Source organism: Homalodisca vitripennis, chromosome 5 (assembly GCF_021130785.1).
Source record: "Homalodisca vitripennis isolate AUS2020 chromosome 5, UT_GWSS_2.1, whole genome shotgun sequence".
NCBI classification, from domain to species: domain Eukaryota; kingdom Metazoa; phylum Arthropoda; class Insecta; order Hemiptera; family Cicadellidae; genus Homalodisca; species Homalodisca vitripennis.
Genome location: NC_060211.1, coordinates 34,055,457 through 34,080,246, shown reverse-complemented (window position 1 = coordinate 34,080,246; position 24,790 = coordinate 34,055,457). Strand labels below are relative to the sequence as shown.

At 32.7% G+C, this 24,790-nt stretch overlaps 1 pseudogene; it reads right to left on the bottom strand.

Moving 5' to 3' along the window:
- Positions 1–459: 459 nt before the first annotated feature.
- LOC124361969 lies at positions 460–23,212 on the bottom strand (annotated as a pseudogene).
- Positions 23,213–24,790: the final 1,578 nt, after the last annotated feature.

Here is a 24,790-nt window from a genome sequence, read left to right as displayed (position 1 = left end):
ATATTTGTCTGTTTCCCTTATTTTGTTGAGAGAAAGCTTTCAATCTCAATTTTCTTTTCTTTTTTAACCTATAAGAATATAACAACAATCTTAATTTTTCTAATTTTATCATAATTCTATTTTAAAAATTACCAGCAAAATTTTGTTTCATCATGATTATAACTATTTTGCATAAGCATGAAAAAGTACAATTAGAAAAAAATATTGTATTAGATTTTATCTTTTTAACTATTTTTACTGTTCTCAATATTTCAGTTTTCTCTATAATGTTATTGGTTTATCTGGCGAAGTCATATATGTAACGAATCAATCTTGTTCATGTCAGTGTGAATTAAAATAAATTTTAATGAACAATTGATAACACTTAGTACTGAAACGTTTCTTTTAATAGTTTACAGAACAAACTTCTGCATTAACTCTCATGGTATGCAGAAACTATGCTGAAAATGAGTGACACCTGTGTAAACAGCTGATGCAGATATCCAAACTGTCGAGTCGTCTAGTGTTCACCAGTCCCTGCATGTAAGTCAGTCAACATGTTCACATCGCAGGCCTGAGGACTGTCCTCGGAAGTGGTCCAGGCCCTTGATCAGAGCCCTGACCTCACTCGGGGGCAGGTTCTCGTCCAGCTTTGGTCCAGTGTCCACACTAATGGCTGCTACAGGAGTAGCAAGCAAAGTGAGTGAGAGGTTAATAACCATATGGACAACACATAAAAGTCTATTAGATGGTGGAGAAGAAACATTCCTAAACATTTTGTCCAAGAGACTGGTGATAATCTTAAGTACTAAACCAACCAATTTACAAAGTACGGGTGAATATAGTAACAAAACAAATATATGGTAAAAATATTAAACATTTTTTAAATCTGTTGAAAAAATTATAAAGAAATAAAGTACCTACTGTTAAGATTTGAGGTGTGGCAAGTCTGTTTACATGACTCTATTATATTTTTTTATTTGACTCAGTTTTTGAGTCTAATTTTACGGTGTTTTGTTAATGGCTGACGTATTGTAAAGATGTGTGAGTAATAATAAAGAAATATTATATAATTATTTTCTGTTTTTACTAAAACCAACCAATTTACAAAGTACATGAATAAATAGAATACTAAAAACAATTTTAATCAGAATTATTTTATTATTAGTAACAAAAACAAATATATGGTAAAAATATTAAACATTTTTTAAATCTGTCGAAAAAATTATAAAGAAATAAGTACTGTAAGATTTGAGGTGTGGCAAGTCTGTTTACATGACTATATCTATTTTATTTGACTCAGCTTTGAGTGTAATTTACGGTGTTGTTAATGCTGACGTATTTGTAAAGATGTGTGATAATAAAGAAATATTATATAATTATTTTCTGTACACAAAATATGCCAATGAATACGCCTAAAAAAACCTGTGCCTTTCCATCAAACTCATTTAAAAAGTGTTTTGGATTTTTAATTGCAGTTGAATAATGTACTTCATCATCACTGTATTATGTCATAGACCTAACAGGAAATACAATTTTGGAACCAATGTTCCATAATGTTCTTATTCCCTTTTTAGCAGATGCATTTCCAACATCTCCGTCCTCTCTTAGGTTATTCTGACACAACTTCTTTTTCCTAATGTGTTTTTTATAATGTAGGAACAAAGAGATAAGTTTATGCTATCTAAAAGTAACAAGGAATTTTTAGAGGACATATTGCAATACATTGTCACCATGTAGATGTCAATATTTTAACTACGATTTAAAACTATACAGCTTTTAAATGTTTTATTTCAATTTTTTATTTTACTGGTTCTGAAAGAATATTTCAACATAGGGAACATATTTGGGAAAAAAAATTTACAAATACCCACAACACACAGATAAAAATTATTACAAATGACCGATAGCTGAAATAAAATTAGTGTTAAACAATTTTACAAATTTCAGCCTTCAATGACAAAACACCTTTGATTTTTCAAATGTCAGACCTATTTCATGTTTTTATTCTGTTTTGGGATTTTCATTTCTTTTTATGCTTATTGAGCCACTATCAGAGGTTTTTCCAGTGTCCTGGGTTATCATGAGTTCATTGTAGATTATGTGCAGCAAGTTATTTAGTATAATTGGAAACACAGTGACTTACACAAGAGAACATTCAAAAGTTATCATGTTAAAAAATAATGTTTTAAAACTCCAATAAAAATGTAAATAAATAACTTATAACACAAATTTTATTTATGTATTTATATTCTTCTTACCCAAATCATTTTCCACTTTCTTTCCTTGTACTTCTTTTGTTTGTATTCATTGACGATTGTATTTCTTTCTTTATCTCCAAAGGTAGTTCTTCAAGGACCGTCCAGATCAATCTGTACAAAAATACTGTTGTTACAACTTACCACATTAAACTAATATCATTTGTATGATCATGTTCTTTTAAAAGTGTTTCAAGAAAATATTAAAGGTACTGAAATAAAATTGAATTTCCTTTTATGTATTCAATACAACAGACACTATAATCGACATAACTTGAATACAAGAGTCAAAAGTCAGAAGGTGGGATCACAAGACAATTGACTGAAAGACAACACATTCACTGATAGTCATGTACTTTTGAAATTGTTGGACTTTTGTGTGCTTAAATTCGTTGTACTGTTTATTTCTTCTGTACATAGGATCAACAATGGCACTGTCTGTTGGGTTCCAGGACATGTGAAAAATGAAAAGGTTGATACATTGGCTAATTTAGACTCGGTCTCGAACATGAAAAACCCTCTCATTATGTGGTTTAAAAATATGAAACTACAATTTTTTTTCACAGGTTATATGTGTCATACTTGCCACACTTATAACCAATCATCAGATACATTTATACATTTTAAATTAGCATCATCTAATTCTATATATAGACCCAGAAAGTGGTTCTTTCAATATCTTTAGCTAGTTATCTGTCGGTGACTATGTGTCTAACAATAAGTATATGAAGCTAGGAAAAAAAAATCTTATAATAAAAAATATTCTCTTATAATTTTAACCCTTTGACAATCTCCCATTTTTATCTCCACCAAAACTAGCTTGACTGACAATAAACTTCTTTCTTTTGAAAAATCCCTCTATAGATTTTAAGAAAAACCAGGTTGTGTTTTATATAAGGCGCAAATTGGCTATTGGCTCCTAGACTACCAGGAAGATATGATAAATGTTGTCTTAAGTGGTAGAGATAAGACAATATCACATCTTAATTTATCTGATAATAATTGGTGTGACAACTGGTGCTGACTGAAATTTCAGACTGAAGTTTTCCAGAACATTTTCAAAGCAAACTAATAAACGTCTATAATAATTGTTTGAGACACATAATAAATCCACTACTCTACTAACCTGAGAAATGTTAACACCACAATCGTATTGTACAGGTTTGTTTGGCTCTTTTTTGCTATCTTCATTCAATACTTCCACTTTCCATGCCGTACTCTCGCATTATTTCTTGTCGAATGTCTTCTGGCAGTGCTTCCAACACACCTTTGTCTATTTCTGCAGGCCTTATAGGATTCTGTAGTTTCACTTTGGTTCGATTAGGGACATGTTTTCTTGCAGTAAAAAACTGATCTAACACCGATGAAGATGAAACATTTTCCTCCTTCCCTTGGCTGTTTGCTACTGGCATCTGTCTTTCCTTCTTGACATTCACCGTTAAATCGCTTTTTGGCCTTAGAAACTTATCTAAAGCATTAGCTGATGTTCTCACAGACTTCTCGCCCTCCAACCGGGTCAGCTGGATGCCAATACCCCTCAGTTCTGTCGGATCTACACTCAGTTGCCGACTCAAGGATTTCACTTCCCTGAAATTTAATTTCATGGGTCAAAGTGACTTTTAGGTAACTTAAGAATTTGTTAAAAATTACTTTAATACACAGGGTGTCCCTGAACTCTTTACCAATCTTTCCAGGTATTATTTCTGGACCAATGACAAACCAAAATATCATATTTAGAACTTTGAAAGCCTTAATAATCAATACAGTCCAACAGTCTCATTTTGATTTTTCAACAACTTGTAAATCAAGAAGATTTCATTTCACCAGTTGAAATCTAATTAAAAAATAGCAACTTCTTAAAAATTTTAAGAGTAAATATCGTAGATAAAAAAGTTAATACAATTTAATTACGAGTCCAAATGTGTCAAGTTTAAGACATTCTGTTGGTAAATTAAAGAAAGGACTCATATTTTAAAACTTAGTACTAGACAATATCAACTTTTTCATTATTTGACAGCAGTACTAGTAACCCCACATTAATCAGCTGCTTTATTTCTAGTAGTTTACATATTATTGTTTAACCCTATAAGTGTTGACTATATTCACCTGTAGTGCTGCGTGCTTTTAGGAGTTTTACAACAATATGTTGAAAGAAAATAATAAGTACATACAAATTACAAAATGCTAAATATTATATATCGTTTTTAAGCAAAAGGTACAGAATGAGATATGATAATTACAATTACTTACTGTTGCATTTTGAAAAAATATTAACAGGTTTTTTAGTATTATTTATTTTATATACATTTCTATTTGAAAATACTTGTTTTCTTTTAGCACAGCACAGCACTTTACTAAACTCACTCAAATAAGAATCCAAAATATACAAAATAAAGACAAATTTATTACAAACACAAAATAAACAACAATATTTAGATTTTATAAAAAGAGCACAGAAACAAAAAAAGTGTTGTTCCTAAAAATTTAACAACTACATTAACAGATAAGTTTTATAGCAGCCAAAACGAGTTCTTGTTGATATTTTTATTTATTTTTGACCAGTATAATAGTTAGTTATTAATAACATCAAAATAACTCGCGTAGAGTGACTCCCATAGAAACGATTCCAGCTGACGATATGCATATCTAACATCATCTGTAGAGTAGCAACAGTATTTAGGAAAAAAATAAAGATGGCTTGCGGATAAATTTAAAGTGTCGTTTTACTAGTTTATTACCACGTAAAATATATTGAGAAATACCATCAATTATGGATATTATGTTTATTTATACAAATGTTGACCTAACCTCATGTAGCACGATGTTACCAGTACCGGGACTTGCTGACATTGCGCAATGTGATATTAGGACTTTTAGGGTTAAAAGCTAATTACAATTTTGCAGAGCATGTGACATCCATTTCTTTTATGGAGGTTTATCCAGAAATGCCAGAGAGACAAGAGGGTTGTATGGTGAATGCTATAGCAGCTAAAATTGCATTACATTACATACATTTATCACATTGAAAACATATTATTGTATACACTTCAATATTAAGAGCAATGCAATCCTCCAGTTCGTCCCAAACCTTTAAAAGGAGAAATACATTAAATAAATAAAAAATCAATTAAAACAAGTTAATTAATTACAAACCCTTTACAACACCGATAAAAGAATTTCCTAGGATCAACAATAATATTGTTTAATTCATCGTTATTCCCAAAAATCTCATCCACTTCATAAAATAGGTGTTCCAAGAGGAAAAAGCCAATTTATCTTTAGAAAAATACCACTGTTAAAATCATTGCACCTACCAATAGATAACCAACAGGTAATCTTTACCTGATAATGGAATCTAGATCTGAAGTAGCAATCTGAAGAGGAGACGACCTGGAGATTTGGTCACAGACTCCATGACCCAGGAATTTGGCACTCTCCGCTGGAGCATCTTTAGCCTTGATCTAAAAAAAAAAACTTAAATTAGTCTTTTAAAGCTAAAATAGATTTGTTATAGCTCATCAAAGAGGTGAAATATGTTCTCTAATGCCTAAAGCAGTAATCCCCTATTGTTCTGATGGATCTGTTACATCTCTAAACAATAATCTCTGTATTTTTGGAAAGTTATTGTTTAACTACATGTGCAATCTCCAGATAGAATGGTAGAAACACTTTCACATAGTTACCATTGTACCTCACAGAGAGCAGTGGCGTATCTTCTCAGTTTCTAAACAGTAACTAAAAAGTTATAATGTGTTGCTGATTCACTATGGCTGATTCCGAATAGTATAATAGCAAAAGCAATCTCCAGATTCTATTTCATATTTGTTTACATTCACTTACTTAGTATACTCATTTTGATGTGGTTAATGGATACGATATTGATGGACAGTGATGATTAGAGGATATAAATTTGTGCAATTAGCGATTGTATAACATAGCTATATGTATCGAATAGCACAAGAAAACCTTATTAACAAATTTTAGACTAAGATGTTTGTGAATAAAGAAAGCGACAATTCCAATAATGATAAAAACATCGGATGGATAAAGGCTGTGTTGGCTAAGCAGTGATGCCGTGAATTCCAACATTGTGCTGTGCATCCGAGACTGTGTTTACACTACTAAACACTAAAAATTACAGTTTATCTTATTGAACTCTTTACTTTGAAGATTTTTTAATGTTTTTCTTAATTATGTATATTTAAAAAAGAAACAACAAATATTGATTTAAAAAACAAAATTATATTATTAAAAAAGAAGAGTCATATCTTTTTTTTATAAATTATAGCCTGTCCCTTTATCTAACCAAATATAACCAAAATGCTCACTTTTTGGGAAATTTAATGACTACTAAGGTATTTTTTTATTTTATTTATTTATTTATTTAATTGCACATATTCATAGAGAAAGAGCAAAGGTCACTTGTGTTAGTGTTACAATTTGTGTTTCAATTCAGTGTCTGTTATTACAAGATGCTGGTTCTCCATTGGGTGAACTCTTGTACGGTGTAGTGTGGACGCTCCAGAAGCCAGCATTTTAAGGAAGATTTGAAGTTCTTCTCTGGAAGCTTCCTCAAGGATTCGGGCACTTTGTTGAAAACAGCGCTCCTCTGTACGACAGTTTTTTCTCAAACAAGCTCAGATGGTTGCTGATTGAGGAGGAAGTTGCTCCTGTTTCTGGTGCTGTAGGGATGGTTGTCACCAGTTCTTGCTTGGCCTGTTCTTATTGCAAAGAGGATTGTTTCTTGGATGTAGATGTTTACCACAGTCAAGATTCCCAACTCCCTGAAGGCAGCTCGACACGAGTCTAGTGGTCCTAGTTCTTTTAGAATCCTAATAGCCCTTTTTTGGATAATAAGTACTCGTTGAAGGTTTGCGATTGTCGTGCCTCCCCAGACGATCAGACCATATCTCAGGTGAGATTCTAACAGGGAGTAGTAAGCTGTTAAAGCTACTCGGGTGCTGCTGATTTGTTTCATTCTCCGTACTGCATATAGGCTGCTGTTAAGTTTGTGACAGAGTTGGTTTATATGGGGTTCCCAAGAGAGATTTTGATCTAAGATTATTCCAAGGTATTTTCCTGTTTCTATTGTTGTTATTTCTGGGACGCCATGGAAGTTGTTTGGTCTAGCTGTGAAAATTAATTGCTGTGTCTTCGAGTCATTTAAAACCAGATCGTTGAGACAGCAGTATTGCTTTGCCTGGTTATATGCAATAAAAGAGTCTATGTCGAGTTGGTCCTTGTCCTTATTTGCTAAAATCAGAGCTGTGTCATCAGCGTACATTACTATTTTGCAGTAGTCCTTAAGATAATCTGAGAAGTCATTAGTTACTAGAATGTACAAAACAGGTCCGAGTACGGAGCCTTGAGGTACTCCTCTGCTCACTGATAGTTGTTCGGATTTTACTTTCTTCACAGTATTGTTCTCCATATGAGTGATTTCGACTACCTGCTTCCTGTTGCTTAAATAGCTCTTGAACCAGTCTAGTTCCTTGTTAGTGACTCCCAGATACTGCAGCTTTTGTAGGATAAGTTTGTGATCCAGACAGTCGAATGCCTTACTGAAGTCCAACAATATACTTGAGGCGATCTGTCCTTTTTCCAGTTTGTCTATTATGGCTTCTATTAGTTGGGCTATTGCTGTTGAGGTGGATCTGTCTTTCACAAAGCCATGTTGTCTAGATGTAAGGAGATTATGCTGTTTGAGATGTCCCAGAAGTCTACTTCGTACTACATGTTCCAAAATTTTAGAAAATGTTGATATGAGAGAGATTGGCCTGTAACTGGTGGCTTCATTTGCTGCTCCGCTTTTATACTTTGGGTAAATTCTTGAGAGTTTCAGATCACTGGGAAATGTTCCTTGGGAGAGTGATTTATTGACAACTATTGTCAGTGGGATGATGATTTCGTGTTTGCATTGTTTAATTAGTTTGGAGGAGATCTCATCCTCACCTGTTGATGTTTTTGGTTTTAACGAGTTAATTATTGTTTCAATTTCTAGTTCATCTGTTTCAAAAAAATTTAATTTTGGAATTTGGAGCAGGTTATTTAGTTCTATTGTAGATGTTGGTGTTGGTCTATTTCCATTTTTGTTAAGTGTTCTGTCAGCGGTTGTAGCAAAGAAGTTATTCAAATGGTTGGCAATGACCTTTGGAGAATCCGAGATGTCTTCGTTTATTCTTAAACATTCCAGTTGATTTTTGGTTGATTTTTCTTTTCTTTCATTATGTATAACTCTCCACATGGCTTTTGATTTGTTGTCAGACCTGTCTATATAAGCTGAGTTGCACTGTTTTCGAAGTGTTTTGAGTTTTTGATCGTAAGTTTTTTTCCTTCGAGCTGTTTCTTTTTTATCATCAGGGTGACCAGTGATGAGTTCTCTGTTCAGGGCCTCCAAGTACAGCATTTTTAGAGTCTGACTTTCGCTGTCCCAAATATTTTTGGTGAAATTTCTTCTATTCTTTATTATCTTGAGAGGGCACGCTATGTTCATAGCAGATTGAAGGATTCCATTGAATGCTTTGTATGCAGCTTCCGCGTCCTCAGTAAGTATGACTTGTGACCAATCTTGTGCTTGAAGATTGAGCTTCAGTTCCTGCACTGTTCGTGTAGTGAATTGTCTTCTCTGTGATTGGTTCAGTGTTTGCTTTGTCATATCGGTGATGATAGTACATAGCTGTGCAGTGTGGTCCGAGAGACCTGTTTTTTTGCACTCTAGTAGTTATTAGTGTTTCTCCGGTGTTTGTACAGACAAAATCTATAGAGGGTTACTATAGAGGTAGTAAAAGAGCTATTATTTAAAACCTCACCTGTTATATATTAGATTTAAAAAAAGCATACACTGAATCAGCTGCAACTCTACGGTAATCACCTACTGGCATACAAAATTAACACAGGTTTTTATAAATATTTAACACTTTTAATTTCCTTACCATAAGTTTCAAAGTAACAACTCTGGTCTTCATGTTCACCTCCTGAAGTCTGTTGTGAACTTCTCGTGACAACTCCTCTAGAAATGTGTCTGCCTCACTCTGGTTCTGGAATCTGATCCCATAGTTCACTTCCGCAGACACGGACTTCCTGACTTGACCAAACACTAATTTCTTTGTGTCTTCACCTCGGCAGTGTCTGGATGAAACACATTCAATCTTGTAAATAACAATATTACTATTTTTTTTAATAAAGCATTATTTTAATTTCATTTTACTACATTGGACATAACAAGCAGCACATAACATATAAGTTGGTAACAAACTTGATTATGTTTCCTTCTTCAGCAAGTTCTCTTGTGATAGAACTGAACATGGAAAACATAGTAAAGTTTTATATCCATAATATATTGTAGTGATTTAAATTTTCTAGTTTATTGCCAAGTCCTTGATAATATTGGTTTGATGTATTTTTTTGTAATTTTATAACTTTAATAAGTTCACTAATTATTGATTTGGAATGTAGACTGGTTTTTGACAAATACAATTTTATTACATTAAACTGCATTTTTATTTGTAGATTCCTAGTTTAAGAACTTTGCTCATTTGCTGTTTTTTTTTATTTTATACAAAAATATCTATTTAGAAATTCATAGTATGTCTATTATTAGTGAACTATAAAACATTACATGGCCCAAATACTGACCCTGAGAACACCACAAATAATTGTTTCTAACTAATTTACTTTTTTTATTTTTAACAATTGTTCTCTGCAGTTTTATAAATATGATTCCTGCAGACAATGTACATTACTGAAGTTTTTGTAATATCAAATCATAATCTAAAGCTTTATATTGATCATAGAACACTACAGAAGTCTCCTGTGGTCTATCCACTACGCAGTCAGTTTTATTAATCAGATTAGAAATAACTGACGTTATACTTTTCTTTTTTTTTTTTAATGAGATAGGGTGATACTCTTTTATGCCTTATTTTGTCCATCTCATAGATCACTGGTCTGTGCGAGTACCTTTGCTTTTTCTACACCTAACTGCTCATCTGCAAACATTTTAATATGTTCAAAGAATCGTGTCAACTGGTTGTAAATAATGATTTTCATAATTTTTGAAGAAGAAATCGAAACAGACTAAATATTGTAACTTACACATAGCATAGCTATGATGGGAAGTGTTGATTCAATGTGAATGTTGAGTTTAGCTCCAGTTCACCTTCCTCCTAGCTCAGTGTCTGAAATTTGACACTGTCACAGATTTAATTCCTGGAATTCAAAATGAACTCTACATCGTTTCGACATCAGAGGCACTTAGACTACAAAATATAGTGTAAATTAGATGAAGAGGTACACCACAATTGTGCAAATGCGACAATGGGAATACCTCTTCACCTAGATTACATTATATTTTATAGTCTCGGTGTCTCTGATGTCAAAATGATGTAAACAGTTCATTATGAGATTTTTTGTAACTGGATTTTTGTTAATCTCCTCTGATAAACTAAAACTCCAGATTCCAGGAGTCCAAGTCTGTGACAGCGTCAGATAACAAATACTGTACTGTGAAGAAGGTGAACTGGAGCTAAACTCAACATCCATGCTGTAAATTAGATTACACGTAAGCTTAGATTCCAGTATTTTTAACTGATCTAAATCTAAAATAAGTTACAGTGGGCATTATGTCTTCAAAAGAACAGCAAAAACTGTCTATCATAGTTAAGTAATAGCTGCACTAACTTGTAAAGAGCTTCCCCACTTTTGACACCAAACTCTGCCTGAAGCTTGGAGAGAGGCACTTGCTGCAAGTCCAGACATGTCCTGGATACCCATGGTGGACAGTTTATAGCTTGTGGATCTTCCGACACCTTTAACAGACTCTTACTCAACAAGTATCTGTAGAGATGACTTAGATAAAGACTTTGAATCTCTGCTTTTGTAATGTTATAGTTGGTAAGAAGAACAAACTGGCAATGAAAATCCAAACCCAAAAGTCTCACCGAGATCAGTAGCTATGACCAATCAGCAGAATTTGCTACAGTTACACTAGGTTTCGTTTGATTTGTGTCAAACGAAGAGTTGGCACTGAAAGACAAGGGCTACATAGAGCACAGATAGACTACCTTGAGGGCAGTGTGAGGTGGCATTAAGTTTATTTTTGACAAAAAAGTAAGGCCCGGACAGATAGTAAGCCTGCTGATCTTTCTTAGTATACATTAAATAAGATTTAAATCACTTGCTTAACATCTTAAACTTAGGACTAATTTCAACATGATAAATAGTTAATGTTTACCTTAAATAAATTAAAATTAGTACTAAGCGTAATTTTGTTACATTAAATTTCAAATTAAACTGAATTTTAGCAATGGTTCCACTAGTAATCTATAATATTTTATATTCTATATAATCCATAAAGATGTACCTGGAAGATCAGAGACTTTAAATGTCTGACATAAATGTGTGCAGATCCGCAGGCTCCAAGTAGTACTGTCCGTCTGGCTTAGCTCTCTTGGTAGCCAACCGTGCTTGCAGACGGTTGCTGCCGAACCCTGTTGAGCAGGGACATCCTGTTTTGTTCTGTACATCATGCATATAATTGGAATTTAATTACATAACCTCTTATAATTAAACTCTGGGATGTATACTTTTCTGAAAATTAAAAGCAAAATATGGCATTTACGAGGGTCATTTTTTTAAAGTAAGAACAGTTTTGTAATGGATCAAGTGAAACTTTATGTCTGAGCTGAAATTATCAAGGACTAAATTATGAACACTTCTCTGCACAGTAAGCATGGACATTTAAACATTTCTCAAGTCGTGGTACCAGATTTTGGATCCCATCATCAAAGAACTCTATCTACTGACCGTTAAACCAGTTAGTAACTGTTTCTTCAACATGTTATCATTTTACAAACACAAATTCCTTGAGTTGTGAAAAAAGATTGATGGTGCAAAGTCAGGGTTGTATGGTAGATGATCCAGTAATACCCAACAAAACGTGTCCAGCTGTGTCAGTGTTCTTACCGTCGACATCAACATCAAAATCAAAATGAGCTGAGTATTGCCATTAAGCAGAACGACGCCGCTAGAAAGCAGGCCTCACCGACAATTTTGAATAGCATAAGCTTCAAAAACATTTCACAGTATCTTTCTGCATTTATTGTCATTCCTTAATGCCTTTCCGGTCCCATAAAACTGTCGCCTTGATTTTCCTTGTTGAAGGTTCTTGCTTGAATTTCCGTGACTTCGTCGGGAAGTTTGGGTGATGCCACTCATCAATATCCCCATTATTCCCAATATCCTCCACTATTGATGCCAAGTTCATCAATAGTGAAGTGCCTGTTTTGGCAAATTTCCTCATCAACTTTTTGTATAGTCTTCGTTCATGACAGTAGGCCATCCAGGTTGTTCTTCATCCTTATCCTTCCTTCATTAAAAAGCCTACACCATTTTCACACATTTCCATAATTTATTACACCCTCACCATAAAGTTTAACGAGCTGCCAGTTAATTTCAGTAGGACTAACTTTTGTGCATTTTAAACAAATTACTGAGCGCACTTCACAATTGGCCGGATTGACATGATTGACATGGCGACAAACAAAGCATTATAACCACATAATGAACACCAGCAGAGACATGAAACATAATGGCCGGCTTAGTGGCAGATTGGCTAAGAGGGGCTGATCTTGAACAGATGTTATATGACAGGATGCACAGGAAAAATGAGCAATCAGTTTCTTACTTAAAATATTACTTTTATATATTAAATTCTTCAGCTCACCATATTAAACTAACGGCAACACAATACCCAGCAGAGATCACTTCTGGCTGGTTTTATACCTTCCAGTTGAACCTACCACTGGGCACAGCAAAAACCAATGTGTCAATGTGCCAAATCTGGGCAACCTTATGGATGTCCAGGGGCAGCACATCACTAACCGCAAATGTCGAAATTCTGCAGTTTAAGGGCAATTCGATAGGTCTAGTCTACTGCGGGAGATGAATGTTGGAGTTGGTGGGGTTTGTTTTGATACCCCTTCTTCTGGGGAGACATGACTTTAGATTAGACATGAGATTAGTGCCCTAATTCTCCCTCATAGATTTTGATAGGAGGGCGGTCCCTACCCCCTAACCTTACCCATCCTGAATTTCCTGTCACTCCAGAAGCAGCGCAAAGGTTCTTATAGGACTAAGTGCAAATTTATAAGCTTCTTGTCCTGAGAGAAACAAAAACAACCACACCGCAGTTGATAATTCTGATATCTTGTTTAGAACCATAGCTTCTAACCTTTGGATTACATATTATTTTATCTATAGATCATCAAATCGCATTTCCATTTTCATAATCTTTCTCTAGAGCACAGGGGCAAGAAAAAATCCCTTACTTATATTATAACTAGCTGTTTCCCGTGGCTTCGCACGCATCTCTTAAGCTTTGCCCGTATATTTCTTTGCCTTCAAATAGTGTTTGGCTATTTAATATACGTAACTGTGTCGTAATTGCAGTTTATAATGTGCAGGCGCTTTGATAACTTTTATATCTTGCAGTACAGCCTGGTGGTGAGTTACATCAATGGGCACTGCATATAAACCTTCTACATAGAAAAATACAAATAAATACAAATTTTCATAGTGATCGGTCCAATAGTTTCTGAGTCTATAAAGGGACAAACACACAAACATTCATTTTTATATATTACTAGCGGGCCCGGCGCGCTTTGCTGCGCATTTCAATAATTTTTTGCAAAAAGTTGCCCGCGGCTTCGCACGCAATTTTCCCGTTGAAAACAGTACACTATATTCACTTATTCTTTTTCTATCACATTCTAAACATTGCTGAGATAATTGATAGTCGTTCCATCGTGAGCCTCTTGGGCGTATTATGAAGGTATGTACCATATTCCTGCCTCTATCTAGCTGTTACCCACGGCTTCGCACGCAAATCTTAAGAACCGAAGTCCTTATATTACTTAGTAAATTTTTTTTTTTACTATAATAAATTTTAGATTAAATTAGTTATATCTCCGATGCCACGATTGAGCTTGCTTTGTTGTCTCGATCCGAGAGAATATGTACACACGGAGTTTTTGAGAACCATACTTCTGTCAAAAAAAAACAACTAAGGTTGATTTTATAACATTCTTTATATTTGTAGCCAACGTAAGATAGTAATTATGATATCTGCATTACTCTTCTGATCAAGCATGAGCATGGTTTATATTAAATAAATATTGCAGTTAAAGGTGAATTTTTACATCAAATTTGAATTGTATTATCTGGATAGTAAAGTCTATGTTTAACAGTGATTGCAAAAACAGTTTAAAACAAAATTTGTCGTTTCTCTTAAGCTTACTCTATGCTTTAAAACTATAAGTGTAATATATGTTTACAAAGAACAGCTGATTAAAAATTTGAAAAGACGTTAACATATGTTTGCTGCAATGGCATTTCTTATGGGTATTTCTGTAACCAGTGGGGCGGAATCCTGAATCGGGAAAGGGATGGGCATAGCTTATAAACCTTCTCCGTGGAAAAATACATATACGTACAAATTTTCATCATGATCGGTCCAATAGTTCACGATTCCATAAAGGACAAACATACAAACATTCATTTTTATATATATAGATTATTGATCATTGGTGCAATCTGAATTTAAAATTAGGCAATGACGTCTTCTATGCAACCTGCATTACACTACTGATCAAGCACTTTACAATAAAAAATTTTCTAAATTTTAAATGTAAACAAATGTCTCTGCCTCTTTGATGAACTTCAGCTGAAAGTATTAACAGCTGTTAAGTATCAGTTCGCTTTGTATTATGTGTCGTAGCGCAGTCTGTCGGATCCAATATAAAACACTCTAACATCAACAACGATTTATAATTAAAAAATTAATTAAATAAACTATTTAAATTGGACCAAATTTACTCTAGTATGTATGCCTATGTTACTTCCAGGAACGTGTAGAATCACTGTACAAAATTTCACGATGTTTCGTGCATTGGTTCCAGAGTTATAACGGAACATACAAACAAACATTCGCATTTATATAATATATAGATTATTCATTTAGCATAACTTTCAATAATTTAAAAGGTTTGCCATCTTGTATACCACTAAACCGTTGAATCTTCAGTCAATCCGGTACATCCCACTGCACCATTACATTCACACTTCAAAAATAGTTCACAAGTTGAACCAATAAAAACAATATACATGGAGGAATACATTTTTGTTATCGCAAAAGTGACTGGGTTGGTCTGAAAAATGTCTCTTGGTGAAATTATACAATAGACGTAATGCAAACTTACCTTGATCTCAGTCCTAAGCAGTGACGCCAACTGTTGCGGAGAGGTACCAGTAACGTTCAGCAGATTCGTACAATCCACAAACATCTCATCACAACTGACAGCCTCTATGTCCACAGTATAACTGCAACAGTGAACATTTGTAATAGAAGAAAGGTTTGAAAACACTGCTACTATGTACGTGTTTTGTCACTTTATGAAGTATCATGTGATTTGAACTTGAACTGTGAAGGGAATGAGTACTTTAAATGAAAATTCCAGCGAAGGAAATTACACCAAACAGTCTGGTTTAAGCAATAAGGAAAATAAAGACCCTCATTCTGGCTATATATAGATATCACACTGATAAAGAGCAGCAGAGAACATGGTGTCCATTTCTTTTTTTTCTAGCTGCAGTACAGGTAAACATTACACCCACCTGAATGTTTTATTTTAACTCATTTTGTTTTCCAAAATTCACTAAAAGTGTTTAGTTTGATAGAAACAAACTTTACGATTGTTCATGATATTTGTAATGTTATTTCTTTTTTTTTTGTTTGGCTATAATGTTGTATGCAGATTATTTTATTACATTATGTAATGTTTGATACTACCATAGTGAAAACGAAATTACTCAACCATTAAATAATAAATTTAGCTAATCTGGACATTGTATACTTAACTAACTATACAATTTTAATCTGAAAAATTATGGCTCTTTTTTTGAAATTTGCATTAAAAATATAATAATACTAAACATTAAAAAAAGATAAATTCTTTGTTCATGTAGAAAATTAAATTAACTGTCTACCAATATATAAAATATGTTACACAAACAATTATGATGTTAAATTAGGCTACAAAAAAATCACTTGTTTTCAAACGTCATTTAAAAAATGTTGTTATTTATTTAGAGGCACAAAAATTTTTCTAGTAACTTCTAGAGCTACTTGATATGATCTCCTTGTAAATGATACCTATTCTGATGTTTCTTTAGTTAAACATAATTTTGTTCATAAAAAAATGTTGTACACAAGTATATAAATGACAAATAAAACTCATAGTACATGAGTTATTGACCTTAAAAGAATGTATAAACATAATTTAATTAAATACTCCTAAAACACATTATTTAGGTAATAAAATAAAGATATAATAATTTTATAATTTTTCATAAGCATGACAGTGATATTTACCTAGCTATAGTGTCGTAAAGGCAATAAGCAACTTCTTTATAACCATTAAAATCGTATGGAATCGTTTTCAAATTTGGGCAAAGTTTCAGTGCTTGACCCAGAAACATGCCATTCTTCAGCCCATATTTGCGAGCCTCGTAGTTGCATGAGGCTATCTCAGACATAGAATCATTCTCACTAACAGCTTCCACCCAGTCCGACCACGGTTTAACGTCATTATTTGGACCATCTTGCTGATATTTTACCTTGGACTTTTTCTTCCCTTCTTGTTTTGTACAAATCAAACTCAGCCTTCCGGTCGACTCCGGTCCTGTGAGAACTGCTGTTTTCAGCACTGGCTTTGGCATGAGTAACAGCAACGGGAAACCCCTTCAGTTCTGGTCTATTTCGCAAGCCAACGGAAACAAAAAAACAGTCCATGTCTATGTGCATCACAACTTTTTCATATTTCCGGAATGTATCACATTGTTGGACAACGTTGGCTGATTGATTCTGTTTTAACGCTTTCAATCTTTCCATTCCTGGAAATACACCTGTACATTTCTCCCTTAGACTATTCACGTACTGTTTGAAAGATGCGCCCATTGTGGATATATGATGGAGTCGAGAATTGTTATAAAAATTCGGTCAAAAACCCAGCCTCACTAGCAGTTTTTATACTGTGTATTCCAGTTTTTACTGTTGTCAGAGAATCTTTACATTCAGTAACAGGTTTTATTTTGATTACCTATTTCTTTGTGATTTTGGTCCAACTGAGATGGAGTTTTAACAGGATCAACGTGTTCACTTTCTTCAACAGATTTTATGGTTCTATCAGTAGTTGACGGAGTATCAGTTTCTTGATCAAAATCTTCATGCATGTCAGGAGCATTGCTAGTAGAACTTGTGCTGGGTTCAGAGACGGGTTTGAACATTAGTTTGGGTTGTGTCTTGGACTGGTGAGAGTAAAGCAAGTACTGTCGAAAATCGAGGAGTCTTCCAGCAGCTATTGATTCAACTATCCAGTCAGGCTTGACAACATTCATGTGCTTTAGCTGTTTCACTTTAGTATCTGGTAAGTTTGGTAGCAATTATATGCGTGGTCTTGCCGTTTCGGAAGTAGTGGTGATACACTCCTCCATGTTTCATCATCAATAGCTTCAACTCGTCTGCTGAGGGAACTGGAACAAAATCCAATCAGTGTCGCACGAGAGCTATTCAATAAAGCATTTCAAGGACATGTATCTATTGTGTTTAGCCTGACTAATGTATACAAAACTGACAAAATTAAATTATAACAAAAAATTTACATCATTGTTATAAAAAATCAATTTGTGAACTTTGGACTAAAGGACATACATGACTTTATTTGGTAAGTTTTATTTCTGCATATTATTTATTATTCCTTGTAATTTAAGGAAAACAACAATATGTAATAATAGGTATATTGCATTGCAAATTTATTTTTCAAAATTTTCAGAAAACCCATTGTGAATATGGCAGAAATGCCACTAATCAAAGGGGTATTTATTATATTTTAGAACTAATTTAGCGATTACTTCAGCACAAAATGTTTGTACCAATGCATATAAAACACCTATATAGACTTTAGTAATACAGTTCACTACTACAAAGCTCAGACTGTATTAGTTTGGCTGCTTTACAAATCTCAAGCCGATAGACTTAAATTGTTCAAAAATATGTTTCAAAGTATATCTATAAAAAATATAAAACCTAATTGTATTTGTTTAAAATATTAGAAAGTTGTCTTGAGTGCACCATACATGTTTTAAATAATTATATATATATATATATATATATATATATATATATATATAAATAAAATACAATATATATACTCTAGTATTAAAATAAATAAGAAACTAAGGAGAACCCAGCCATATACATTTATCTTTACTAAACAATACATTTTGTTTAATACATACATTGTTTGTTAAAGAACACTAAAAATAGATGAAATTCTAAAATAACAAATACATTTCAAGGGCAACATTCAAACTGATAACTTGAGTACTTTACAAAGCCAAATTTTGTAAAAATATCGGACTTCTAGAGCCAAATTTTTAAACAGTACCAGTATCTAATGTAATAATAAAACTTAAAACTTCAATTTTAAAAGTGTAATTATTTACCATACAATTATTCTTACTTTGAGTATAAATGTTTAGACAATTCAATTAAACTAGAGTAAAATATTTAATTTATTAAAACATTTTTTGAAGTTGTTTTGAAGTTAAAACAAGTTTTTTGAAATTTTTTTAGTAAAAAGCGAGCTCATGGATTACAAAGGTAGAAATATAAATTATTCAATAGTCCTAAACCATTCATACTTTGTTACAATTCAAATTTTATTACAACATGGGTAAATCACACCATGTGTCTCGTAACAGTCTTCACTGAGGTTCAATAAAAAACTTCAAATTTATTGCTTATAAACTTAAAATTTCCAAGTTTTAATTTCATTATTTATAGATAGGACGACAGACAAACATTCCACAACGAAATGTTTGCATTTCCTGGTAAACAAGAGAAAATTTGCGTCAACCAACTGAGTGATAGGCTTCAAAAACGCTCAGCCCAATTCTATGGTTGGAACTACATCATAGAAACCATTCTTGTGTATATAGCAAAATTTCAAGTCTAGAGTCGAATTATATTTTGAGATATCTTGTCACATGTAACGTTCACATTTTTCCATTAAATTGCGTTTCATATCAGTGTTTAAATAATACAAGTCTACACACCAAGTCACCATAAAATGATGTTAGATGTGTTGAGATAATTAGGCTACGTGTTAATATATACAAATTTATTTATTGTCTTTGCCATCATGGCCAATGACAAAAGTAAAATTATTCACTAACACTCAGCCAAATCTCATAATCCTATGAGTGACATGCTCCCTAATCGAACTCAGTATTCCTCATATACTAACGAGGCTTCATGCATAGACAGAAATACAATTTTTCCAGCCCCATGAGTGATAGATAGCCTTTGCTAACCCTCAGTTACTAAATTACACTAAATCATTAACATTATAGCTAACTTCAGATTTAATATTCCTGTTTTTAAAATGTTAGGCAGTACCTGAATATCCATTGACGAAGATTGCAACTCCATCAAAGATCCGAGTACTGTCGGTTTGTGGTTCTCTTGCAGCCTCTATCTTAAACTGGTCTTGAAGTTTAGTTTTCTTTGCCTCCATATAACCACCCTGAAAACATAAATTTTGATGGAAATTGCAGCTGATAGAATAGTCCTGATTCATAGGAAGCCATTAACACAATTCCTATATTATCCACAAAATGAATGTATGTATATAGGAAATGTATTGTGTGTTTAACTGTTGAGAATGGTAAGCACTGTATGTTTATATGTCCAATCCAAGTGACACCATAGTGGAATCATACATGCACATGTAACACCAATTCTACAGACGATGCCACTGTGGCATCAAGTAGAGGGGTATTTTTAAACCACATAATCTTTTACTACTTAATAATAAATCGTTGCTTCAGTATAATAAGCGGCCACCACAACAATCAAATGCTCAATATTCATGATTATCTAAACTACTAAAATCAAAATGTCAAATCATATTATGTTATATGTATTTCAAATTTACAGTACAGTTTGGTTGATTTTATATCTTACAAATTAATAATTTAATGATGAATAAAAACTATCCAGGCTATGTATATTTGTAAAATGTAACAAGCAAAACAGTGTAACTTAAGTGTAACAGTTACTTCTTACTATTTTTAAGGATAAACGTATCTGACACCTTGTGAGACAAATAACACATGTGCATCGCCAATTTATTTAATGCCATTACTCAAACACCATACACATGATTTTATCTTGTTTGAATTAATTTTGAAAATAATATTAAACCGAATTAAGTTATTGGCTTTTAAGATTGTATTATAGTGAAGCTATATTTTTATATGTAAAAGAAATATAGATATTTAAGATTATAAAAATAATAATACTTTTAGTCATATTTATATGTGCGTAGGAATTTAGTATTTACTATTTCTTTACAGGGTAAACATGTTGACAGCACTTTCAAAAATGCTCGAATGGATCATTACGAATAATTATTACTTCTCATTAATACATATACTCTGCAACATGAGTGGCAATGCAGTCACTCTTGAAACTGGTTGTTAACGATTTCTCTGTAGCTCTGCAAGTGGATTCTATTATTTGGGTATTTGCAGAAGTTTGTGGATCAACGAGTTGTACTATGGTTTACAGTAATATGGTCATATCATTTGGAATTTAAACCAAAATAGGTTTTCCACAAATCTGTGACTCATTGTTCCTGGTGTGACATGCTAAAAGATTAATGGTATACGTAAATCAGCATTACGTTTATTTTCTGGGCAAATCTCCAAACTGAAACTACCACCTATTCTTTCACTATTGGAAATTTCTATATTTATGTTTTTTCCCATAATGCTTATCACCATTTACCCTCTACTAGTCTTCCACGGTTATAGTTTCTATTTCTGATTTTTGTTCATCAACATCTATTACAACTCCTTTAACATCTAACAATTCTTCATTTTCAAACTTGTCATCTAACCATACAAAACAAACCTTTCTACATAAAAAAAACGGTACTTTGGGATTATACCGACCACACCCAGACATGAATCGTTATTTAACATTTTGCTTCTTGATTACTAGATTAGCGTAGAAGACTATTTCGTCAGTATAAAACAGGAATTGTCTTATCGCAAACCCCTCCCCATCCTCAGACAGAGGTCAAAGTCGAGCGTCTAGTAGATAACGTGATTGCAGACGCGCGGCCTGCCGTAATCAGGATTCTCGAGAAAGATAAGATAACAGCGACAACAATACCGATCACAATACCTGGAAATGCTTGTAAGTTTGTAATTTTGTAATTGAAGAGTTGTTTTTTCGTTCTATCATGTTTGTTTCTATAAATTTCTATTTTTGTGTTCTTCATACTGGTGTGGTCGGTATAATCCCAAAGTACCAAAAAAACTATAGCCAATCTGCAATGGTATATCTGCATGTACTGAAGCCATAAAAATAACATTCATTTACTAAACATTCATAGTTAGTTTTGTTCAAACTAAAAAAGTAACAATAGTAGATTGTTAATATATTCATTAAATCAAATTTAGAGTGTTCAAAAAAGTCTTATCAAGTGCGTATTTTGTAACACCATAATTCTTTTTACTTTTTTTACAATGACACACTATTTGACTTCCACCTTTAATTCTAGTTTTCATCTCCTCACTGAAAACTGGACACTGGATTTAAAAGAGTATTCATCATCTTATAGTCATTTGAAACATTGTTCAATATTGTTATTGTATAAAATAAAAACAACTGGCAATTATGAATATCCATACATCACATGATTTTATTTATTCGATAGTTCAGAAATAGTTGAATTAATTGTTGCGCTGGCCAAATATCATACTTAGCTTAAATTGTAATTATCGCTGTATTAAATGTTTATTTAGACCTCTAAGAATACCATATTGACCTTAGTTTCCGGAAATCAGTCATCAAAGCATGTACTGATTATTTTTTTAAATGTTTACAACTTTACATGTTTCTAATGCTATTAACTGAGAGATTTCTACTATTTTCTCACAATTATAATTTAGGAGATGAGTGAGAGGTTACGATCAAAGCCATTTTTTTAAACTTGTGACAGGGATCCATTTTAACCAAGTATTTTTTTAAGTGGTGGATATTATGGTACCAATACTTTTTGATATATTTATCTTAGCCATAATATCAAAAAGATAAAAACGATTGTTAAAACAATGGTTCTGAATTTTATATACTATTATATTATATTTTTTCTAAGTTTAGGCTAAGTTACATGGTTGATTATAGTTTACTGAGTTCATATTATTTAAGTTATCAAATTAAGTTAATATAGGATGAATTGTTATTTATTGATAAATATAAAAAGTAGTATATAAAACATTTATGGCTACAGGCTATATAAAATCTGGATCTGCATATTATATTCTGCCCTAAATTTGAATCCAAAAACATTGCTTTTGAACAATTAGGGTAATCTTTAATTAACTGCAGGTATACACAAATCAGGCCTCTTAGACTCAATCGGCACAGTGTGATTTCTACTTTAGACCCACAAGATCAATTATATTCCTCATTTATAGGGTTGATCAGCCTTTAATCAATACTGTTAACCTATTACTACTAAATTAAAATTATAATAAGACCATACTTAACCTTAACACTTACCCATTCTGCAAAGCCATTATCTTCAAATCCTCGTCCTCGCTTTCTTCTTTTCATGTTATTTTATTACACTAACTACCTAAATAATTCTTACAAAGATTTGATTATCTTCGAAATGTATGAAATATCCTTAATTTTGTTGGAATCACTGCATCAGAGAACTTTTCAAATTATTAAACTATTTAAATAAACAATAACTTAAAATAAAAGTACTAAAAATTACAAAAGTGCCAGCAAAACATTACATTATAAAAATCATAACAGTAAACTTTCCATATCCATAAACAAAAACAATACAATTGCATTAATAAAAACATAAACATAACCAAACTAGATAACGTAAACAAACACAATCCAGTTTCACAACCAACCAAACGTCAGAAAGTAATTTTTTGATCAAATTGCTATCATGGTTCTCACACAGTACAATAGCAACTGACCAGACCAAGTGTTTTTTGCTCTGTAATGATATATAAAGAAGTACAGTCATTAATTTCCACTTTCCAAAGAATAGATCATGCATCCATTTAGAAACTGTGGTGCATAAATTTTGTTCGGTAAAGCTAGTCCTCTCATATAAAGCATAAATAATGCTACTATACTAAATATTTTGTTATATATATATATATATATATATATATATATATATATATATATATATATATATATATATATAAAACAAAATATTTAGTATAGTAGCATATAGACATATATATATATATATATTAGTTTTTATACTAGTTGCCTCAAATTTATGAATTAAATCCAAAATGTCTGTTTTTTTTCTTATTGTCAGAGATTACTCAATTTAAGTTATGTTTAATAGGTAGATGACGCAAATAAAAAAAGAATTAGCCCCATAATTTAACCCTCAACAACACCACATAGCATTTTTTACTCTGCCTGACAGTGTTTTCACGATCTGCACACGCTGCTCTCTGCCACTATGGTATGATAAAGCCATTTATGCGGCAAACCTCGAACACCACTTGCCCACAACTGATACAAAATTGTCACATGAGGCACGCAGTTAAAAGTCTTTGAAATGTTATGAAATATGCTGAGCACTTATTCTCGCCTCTGAATTTTGTGATAGCATCAATGGACGTTTATTTTCCTGAATCTAAACTTTTGAGGACTTAAAATTTTGAACCGTAGGGAGAAACCTCCAAATCGTTGAGTTAAAACCTTTTCAAATAGTTTGCTTAAGGCCGGAAGGATGGAAACAGGATGATATTTATTTACGTTGCAAGTATCACCTGTTTGAAAATCGGAACTACTTTACTGTCCTCAAAACCGACGCAATAGCTCAAGAGAGCTCCTTAATAGTTGCCAAATTATTCCATGGCGTCCCGTTTTTCTAGGGGTTCTGATGCAAGCGTCATGACTACACAAATGACTACCGTGGACGTGCACTCCGTACTATGAAATTAAATTTTTTTATTGCTTTAAGACAATACACACATTTTATAACAAAAGCCAAGTTTTAATGTAATATTTAATGTAAATCAAGCTATGGATGACTTTCCTGATCTATATTATTCAAAGTGACTTTTTAAAAAATTGCTGTTTTTCGATAAACATAAAAAGTTTATCCAAGAAAATCTTTCCAAAGATTTTGGTAAGCACAGGTAAAATTAGATTGGTAAGTAAATATTGGCCAACGTTAAATTCACTTTTAAAACGTATACTGAAATTGAAAATACTGCTTTTAAAAGATAGGTTAAAGGTGTTTGTCAAAGAACATTGTTTAATTAACACGTATTAGTCCAGCGTAGCTATATGTACACAGTAGTATGTACAGTATTTACACCTCAGTGTGGTAGTCCCACTTTAAAATGAGAGCTATTAGGGGTAAACTACA